Here is a 6,000-nt window from a genome sequence, read left to right on the forward strand (position 1 = left end):
CTATTTGTCATTTGATTTAGCACCTGTTGAAATAGGGTAGTTGAGATCTCAGAACTCTTCTGAAAGGATCTTTGTGAATTTCATAGAATCATGGAATGGTTTGGGTTGGAAGGGACCTTAAAGATCATCTAGTTCCAACCCCCCTGCCATGGGCAGGGACACCTTCCACTAGACCAGGTTTCTCAAAGCCCCGTCCAACCTGGCCTTGAACACTTCCAGAGAAGGGGCATCTACAGCGTCTCTGGGCAACCTGTTTGTTGTGGTTTGAACTCAGAGGGCTACTGAGCACCACGCAGCTGCTCAATCCCCCCTTCCTCCCCCAGCTCTGGGAAGGAGAAAGTAAAGAAAAAGCTCAGGAATGGAGATAAGGACAGAGGGATGAGTCATCCATTATGGTGACAGGCAAAAGACAGACTTCTTAGGAGAAAAAAAAAAAAGAACATACATTTAATACAGACACTAACAACAACAACACTTAACAGAGTAGGTCAGTGAGAAGCATTACCACATCTTGAAAACACCTTCCCCCATCCCTGGGGGCCCTGCAGCCATGCACATGTCTCTAACTCCTCTTGTTTATTCCCCATGCTACGTGCTACCTACATTTGTATGGAGGCATTTACGTTGGGCCTCCGATGAAGCTGACTGACTTTCTGGAGTGGCTGGAATTCCTCTGTGCTGCTCTTCAGGTGCTCTCCTGCTGACCTGTGATCCCTCTCCAGGCTCTGGGCATCTATTGCTGGCACTGGCATCAAACTGGTGGGAGTGGGATGGAGTGAGGTTCCCCTCCCCCTGCAACTTTAGTGTAAAGCCCTCTTCACCAGCTTGGCAAGCCAGCTTGACTGAAGATGCTCTTCCCCTTCCCCGACAGATGAACCCCACCAGCCCCCAGTAGACCAGGTTTCTCAAAGTGAGTCTAAGTAGCTGAACCCCCGGCTGTGGCACCAGTCCTTTTGATTTGCCAGATTTGACTGGCCCTTTCCAACCCCTTCCCTTTGACCGGAGGGATTGATGAAAAAACTGCCTTTGCTCCAGAGTCCCTTACTGCTGCTCCCAGGGCTCTGTAACCCTTCTTGATACCCTTCAGACTGCTCCTGGCTGTATCCCTGGTGCCCACCTGAAACAGCAGCAGTGGACAACAGTCAGTGGACTGTACGAGGCTCATTAGTCTCTCGGTGACACCGCTGACACGAGCCCCCGGTGAGCAGCACCCCTCTCTAGAGCATGCGTCAGGTCGGCAGATGGTACCTCTGTACCTCTCAGAAGAGTCACCTACTACTGGCACCCGTCGCCTTTTCTCAGTTGCTCTGGGTTTCACACGGGGAGCAGACCGGGCTGCCTTACTCAGCTCCAGCATCTCTCCTGATGTGACGGGTCTTTCCTCTTCAGTCTGCAGAGCAGTGAAGCGGTTCTGCCAGGGCACCTCAGGCTTCGGGGGAAGTCTCTTCTTCCTGCAGGTCCTTGCCGTTGCAAGCTTCCATTCTTCTGCATTACTGGTTCCCCTCCTTCGCTGTGTGCCAGTGGGGGAGTTTTTGGCTGTTTGGCCATGGGCAGTGGGTCCACTGCAGACTGCGCTTGGAACCAGCTATCTGACTCCTTCTCAGCCTCCCTGAAGTTACGCAGCCTTCTCACCGCCTCCTGCAGCTCAGCACCTGCTGCAGGAGGTCCCCCACCTGGGCACACCTTTTGCAGGCAGGTCTGCTGCCTGTCCCTGCTCCAGGAGAAAGGTCTGGGCACGTCCTGCAGCCTGAGGCCTGCACAGCAGCCTCCCCCTTCAGCAGCTCCGTCTGGGTGGAGGCATCGGCCACCGCTGGGGTGGATGGTGCAGACCCTCCAGCCAGAGCTGCAGCCTTTGCTCTCAGACGGGTGCCCGCCTTCCTGCCCTGAGGGTCCGGTAGGATGAGAGCCCTTGGCCTGTGCAAATGGTCACAGAATGGTGCCCCGTTGCTGGGTTAAGTGGACTTCAGGTCTCTCCACTCAGCCAGTGGAATGTTCCTCCTTCAGAGAGGTGTCCTCGCTGCACACCCTTATTCCTGGACCGAATAAGACAGTCATCCTAAAGGATATTTTTGGTTCGTTGGTTTGTTTACAGCAATTAGAAGCTTACCTTTTATTTAGGAAGATTAAACATGAGATGGAGGAATGCAGGAGTATCTGTCTGTGCATCTCAGCTAGTCTGATGCCTTTATTCAGAAGATAATGTAAAGCTATTTTTGGTAAGAACTGCCTTTATAATTTTAAAGTATGTTCTTTGCCACTAATTATCATAAAGGTCATTCTGTCTTAAAATTAATAATTCTGCCTTTTGTGATAATCCGTTACTGGGTATGCATGATTTCTGGTATTGTCTCTTGTTTTTCCTCACAGAATTAAGGGAAGAAAAAGCCATCTAGTGCTGATATTTAGTATAGTTTAATATTATCAAACAGAATTTTTGGTTTTCCTTTGCTTAGGAGCTTTTTTCCCCAGTGAGTCACCAAATCTGTTCAGACCAATAGACTTTACAGTCTCTAATGGTCTGATTTATTCTGAAAGGAAATGGGCTCTGTGCTTTATTTAAGGCATGGTGTCACCACACGTTGTTGCAATGTGGCATAGGATTGCATTATTACTACAAATCTATGTTGTGCTGTCTGCTGGAAAGTCTCTACTGTTGTTTGGTAGTGGAAAAATAAAATTTAAAAAAATAAAATCAGCCAAGAGGTCTACAAATGTGTGGAATGTTTTTGCTTTAGAGACTATAATGAAAGTTTCCAAACTTGGTTCCTGAATTTAGATTTCTAGGTTGGGGTTTACCAAATGAGCTTCAGAGCTCAAATGCCTAACTTCCATTGAATTCCAACAGATATGCCAAGCTATTCTGAAAATCTCAACAGTAGTTAAATTTGGACACATAAATGTGAGAAGAAATTTTTACAAGTGGTGAGAATATGCAGCTAAATATTGAGGAGCTCAAGAAATCATTCATTAATATCAAATTGGTTTAATATCTGTAAAGGTGTTTAAGAGTCCAAACAATATTTAGTAATGTTTGCTTTGTGGCTGAATTTGAAGAATACTGATTTTGAATTGCTGACTATGTTTTTCCTCATTGAAGAGTCCTAAAAAGATCTGGAAAATTGTAGAAATGTGTGTTGATAACTGGTTTTGGGTCCAGTTTAGTGTTAGTTCTGGCTGAGTGAGATGGCTGAACAAATGCTAATGCTAGAAATCTGTTGGTCTTTTATATAAATTTTAACTTTTATTAATGATCAAAATGATCTATGGTTGTTGATTCCATTGATAATCTTTATGCCCCAATGACATATACAAAAATAGCTGGTTTTATGCTGCTAAGATTTATGGGCATTCGGGTGGTTCTAATGAAAAATTACAAATGCCCATGAAATAAGTCAGCTCTGCCTAGTTGCTTATATAGAAATAATCTTCCTACTAGCCATAGGCAGTTCATCAGGCGTGAAAGTGTGATAAAGGGTGAGGCAAAAAAAGAATTATTATGGCATTTGTCAGTAATGTGTCTGATCTTGAGAGGCTGTGCAGATGGATATGCAGATGTGTGAAGACAGAAGATTATCTTTCCATCATCGGGATTAATCTCCGGAGTAGCTAGTAATTTCCAAAAGGGGTTAGAAGTTGCCCCAAGTCTGTCCCTTGTACGCCATCGGTGACAGCAGAATAAAGCGACTAGCAATTTCTTTGGTGTGCTGCACGGGCAATTAGATCTGTGTTAGTCTCTATTCAAACTTAGAAAAGTTGAGTAAATATAATATTTCTCTCAAACATTTCTCACTGTGAAATGGCTATTTCTGTACATGATGTACCTCAAGCAGAAAGTGTCTGGTTTAGTTAATGATTCCCATTGAAACTCTCTGAGTCTGGTTAACTAACTTGATGTGTTGTGGCTTTTCTGATGAAGACAAAGCAGTTAAATATTTGCCATGGTGTTTAAAGTACCTTGCTTTATGGATCTCTTTGTACAAATCATTTTTGTTGAAATCCCCAAACAGATTATTTCCATGCTACTGTATATAGTACATATTTATGAAACATAAGGGAATTAATATTGCGCTCTCTATATACACTGCAGGGAAAAACAATTCTTATTCCAGCAGTCAAATGAATGATCTACTCTTAGTTACCATTTTAGTGAAATTGCAGAAAGCAGTGACTCATATTATAGTTGCTTTAGGCTTCTCATCCATCCACTTTCATGGATTGTTTTTCACAATCTAATCAGCAGTCAAAGGTAGTCTAGATCACAAAATGTATTATGAAGATATCTTACAACAACTAATGCTGTGCATTCCATCTCTGTGGAACAGCGATTGGGAATCAGGGCACTGTTCAGAGGGGAAGTGTGAGAGAGGGCAAATAAATTCGCCTCTCAGTTTCACTTACATTCTTTACCTTCCTTGGTAAGACTAAATTCCTCAGAATAGAGTCTTCTAATATGTAAGCATATTTTATACAGTATCGAGTATGTTGCAGGTCTGATCTCTGAAGAGGCATCTATAGCTAGAAAAAGACAGTTATGCTATTTCTTGATCAGCACTTTAAATTTTCAGTGCAGTTAATATGTTCCTATTTCTCACTTCTCTTGTTTGAGTGCTTGTTGGTACTCTGTAACCTGTGTAAATAATGTTTTTTTGGGTTTGTTTTGTTTTGTTTTTAAAGATAAGCAAGTTTCAGTACGGTAATATTTTTGAAATTCACTATGGGCTAGTAGAAGGCCAAGTAATTTCATTAACAGTAGTAGGTTTGGAAACCATTCTGTTAGATACTGTGTGATTATTTCAGGCAGATAGCACCATACAAGGACATTTGAAAGTATTTGCCCAAAGCTGGGGACCAATAATGAAATATAAAACCTATAAGGAAATGAAAAATAATAGTTTGCTTGTGCATGTGGTTAAATCTATAAAAAAAAAAATGCTCATTTGACTTTAGTAAAACTACTGTCATATATGTAAAATTAAGCACATGTGGAAATGTAATCAGGTCACACATAATCGTCAATCTCCCATGATATTTTTAAGGTAATAACTCAGATTCTCAACTTTACTAGCACTAGCTCTGCAATACAATTTAAGATATATATGGACATAGTTAAAACTAAGATTAGATTGTTATAAGAATGTACAGAATTGAAGATGCTTTTGGCTTTCCCTGGGTTTTTTCAGTCAAAAGAGAAAGTTCTGTAAGAAACAAAACATCACACACTTGATTGCTAGGCTGTTGACACTAATTGTAAGTGTTTCTAAGATGACGTTGCACAGTCTTAACAGGGCAAAGCCTGAAGCAAACACAGGTCTTTATATAATGGTGAATCAAATTTTGATACTAGCTGTTTAGAACAAAGACCCCTAACTTTTGGTTACTCCTGCCTGCTTGCGTTCCAGTAGTTTGTAGTCATGCTGTATAGGAGTCGGATCCTTGCTGTGGCTAAACCTGTTTATTAGGGATAATACAGCTGCACTGAAGAGTTTGGCTCTTTGGTTTTGAGTGAGGAACACGAATTTGATGAGCATTTCCAAAATGCCCTCTCAGGAAAAGTCCCATTCCCTGATTAAGGCACTGTGGTGCTATCAAATGGAAATACTATTAAGAACTAAGTGTGGAAATAATCAGAATGTTCCATGGAGCAAAATCTACCAGGGGCAGGAATTAAATTATCCAGGGTAAAATGGTGTCTGGTAACTGAAAAATTGGATTTTGTGCATTTCTAAAATGACATCACAATGACTTATTTGGCCAGGTGTTTTAAATGCATATTGTAAATTTGATGCCTAATGTTTTCTTTTTCTCCAGTGTGGAACATTTTAAAGACATCTTAAACATTCCCCTCCTCCCCCCACCACTGTCTTGAATATCTGGTCATATTTAAATTTTATCAGGATGGGCATGAAAAATCACTACTCATTTTAGAAAATCTTGTCCCTGGGTTATAGTTTTCTTCGGTTTATATATTAGGTATATAGCTGTGACTTATATAAAGTCAAT

The sequence above is a fragment of the Strix aluco genome, chromosome 4 (genome assembly GCF_031877795.1).
Source record: "Strix aluco isolate bStrAlu1 chromosome 4, bStrAlu1.hap1, whole genome shotgun sequence".
NCBI classification, from domain to species: Eukaryota; Metazoa; Chordata; class Aves; order Strigiformes; family Strigidae; genus Strix; species Strix aluco.